This window comes from Triticum dicoccoides, chromosome 1B (genome assembly GCF_002162155.2).
Source record: "Triticum dicoccoides isolate Atlit2015 ecotype Zavitan chromosome 1B, WEW_v2.0, whole genome shotgun sequence".
Taxonomy (NCBI): Eukaryota; Viridiplantae; Streptophyta; class Magnoliopsida; order Poales; family Poaceae; genus Triticum; species Triticum dicoccoides.
Genome location: NC_041381.1, coordinates 287991106 through 287993871, shown reverse-complemented (window position 1 = coordinate 287993871; position 2766 = coordinate 287991106). Strand labels below are relative to the sequence as shown.

The following is a 2766-nucleotide window of genomic DNA, read 5'->3' as shown; positions in this document are numbered from 1 at the left end:
TATACACAGACGGTCTATTCTGCTAATATTAGCAAAATAACTATTCTGCACACCACTTCGGCACTGCACGCTCAATAGAAGCGTACTGCATCATTTTGACGACGAGCACTGCAATAGAGACTAGTGAACTTCGTGTCGAAAAAAATTGCATGTGGTGTTTTTTTGATACTGTTTTCGCTCTAATTTTTTAACCGTTTATCGGAATGAGGCATGTAATATACCATTGAAAAGCTATGGATTAGGCGCAACTTCGACATGTTGAACACTTTTCGAGATTCCACACGGTTTAAGAGCAGTTTTGAAAATAGTGCGGCGGATGACGAGTGGCAGCGAGCGTTTTTTCGCGTTTTTTTTCTAAACCGCTTGTCGGAATGAAGCAAATGATACGCCGTTGGATAGATATCATCGAGGTGCATCTTTTTCATATATAAATCTTTCTCTAATTCATTACGGTCTAAGAGCAGTTTCAAATTTACTAAATCGCGGAATTCTGTTTTTCAAATTTTTTAAAATTTCCGGTACTGTTTTCGCTCCAGTTTTTAACCGTTTGTCAAAACGAGGCGTGTGATACGTTGTTGGAAAGCTATGAACAAGGTGCAACTTTCATATGTTGAAATATTTTTGAGATTCCTTACGGTTTTAAGTTAATTTTGAAAATTGTGCGGCGGACGACGAGTGGCAGCGGCCGTTTTTCGCGAAATTTTTGCAAACCACTAGTCGGAATGATTCAAACGATACGCCGTTGGAAAGATATCGACGATACGCAACTCTTTCATGTAGAACACTCTCTCTAATTCTTTACGGTTTAAGAGTAATTTCGAATTTACCAAAATGCGGACACTCTGTTTTTCGCGACACCCAAATCGATGTGGGTACTTCATCCGACTGAAAACACACTGCATCGGACGAAAAATCGCACTTCATCACACGGGTAAGAGAACTGCATGGTTTCTTCTATTCAAACGTAATTTTTTTCATGTGTTTTGTATCAAGAGATGAGACTAGCAAACCACACACAAGAGAGTAGCGAACCACACCGACGAGAGTAGTGAACTTCATGATTTCTCTTGTCGAACGCAATTTTTTCGTTTGTTTTGTACCAATAGACGAGACTAGCAAACCACACACAAGAGTAGCGAACCACACCAACGAGACTAGTGAACTTCATACTTCTTTTCGACAATCTTTTTGCTTTACAAAGTGAACCACTTTGACTCACTACAAAATGAACCGCATTGCAATAGCGACAAAGGGAGTTGCATTATTTTTTTCCTAGCATTTTCTCTTTATAATTTCATCTCAACTGCGAGGCCAGCGTAGTGAACCGCACGCGACAGCAAAATGCACTGCAAGTGCCGATGCAATTTATTTTTTTTGAACACGCGACACCATGCAGGAACAAGTGCAATTTGAATTTTGCATCGGAGGAAGTGAGCCGCGACCCAATTCGAAACAAACTGCATGCTTTTTTTCATAACCACCAAGGGGCACAGCACTGCATTGGCGCTCGGCGTGGACCGCACTTCACCCACCGAAGAGCTGCATCCCCTGCTGGATGCCAGCGGGCTGCACCAACGCGACTAGCGCACTGCACTCGTACATGTCAGAAAGTGCAAGGGTGCTGGGAGTTTCTCCCCTCTCCTCCTGGTGGATGGCAACTGGCAGAGAAGGGATGACGGTGAGAAGACGAAACGCCGGGGATCCGGATGCACTGCAACGGCGTCGGCGGTCGAGTAAAGAACAATCACTAAAAATGAAAAATAAAAAAGCAACTGATTCCTCGCAGAGGGCAGCCGACCCGTGCAATTCAACTGCACGTGCCCCGGGCCGAACTGCACGGCTGCAGCAACCACACCACTGGGCGGCTCACCTGAAGTATCTCGCCGTCGCCAGCAGAAGCTCGACGGAGCTGCTCCTACCCCCCCTCCTAACTGCAAAATACAGTAATTGAATCGGGCTGCATGCATCAATTCAAATAGAAAAAAATGAACTGCAAGCACGGGGGGTTGCTGGATCTGAAGTTTGGGGATTATAGCATCAGTGCGGAGGTGCACTGCAGCGCCGCCTCTTTGCACTGCAAAAGGGAGAGAGATAGTCGTTGTGCACGCCTTCGCAACCTGGAGACCGACAATCCGACGAGGAGAAGTAGGGGAGGAGGGGCTGGTTCCCTGTGGCGGCAGAGCCCGTCCTTACCTCTGACGGAGTAGCACCACAAAGCACGGCGCGACTAACGCCATGGATCTGGTCGGTGCGGTGACGCGGTGGCTGATGGCGGGACGGGCAGGCAGACCACGGAGGTGGGGAAGAGACCCGGTGAGATCCCCCGCCGCCCCTCCACTCCCCTCCACGCGCTTGGTGGTGGTGGTGCTCTCGCCTGGATCCGGGGGTCGCCCGCCAAATTGGGCAGCCATGGATTGGATCCTAGCAGCCATGGCGGGGGAGGAAGATGGGAGGAAGGGGGACAGGGCTGGTCGGCGAGTCGACGGGAAGAAGCATGAGATCGAGGGGAGATCCGGCCCTGTTTGGCAGCGGCGGTTGGTGGGAGGAGCACCGCGGTGGTCGGTGGGCCGGCCCATCGTCGCCGGTTGCCGGCCAGGTGAATGTGGGCGGCCGGGCTGGGGCTAGATGGTGGTGGGGTGGTGCGTCACGATGGCAGCGGTGGAGGGTGGGGAGAGTGGTGGGTCGATGGGTAAGGTGGGTGGTTGTGTGTTTTTGTTCGGGGTGTTAGCAGAATAAGGGATTCCGTGTGCAGAATAAGGTCTTAAA

General features: G+C 49.8%; 1 long non-coding RNA gene across 1 annotated transcript; it reads right to left on the bottom strand.

Annotated features, from left to right (window-relative positions):
* Positions 1 to 1151: 1151 nt before the first annotated feature.
* On the bottom strand, positions 1152 to 2709 carry LOC119331503. Its single transcript, XR_005160541.1, has 3 exons — positions 2194 to 2709; positions 1871 to 1931; positions 1152 to 1711 (listed from the first exon to the last, which is right to left on the bottom strand). It is a non-coding gene; the product is annotated as an uncharacterized LOC119331503 (long non-coding RNA).
* Positions 2710 to 2766: the final 57 nt, after the last annotated feature.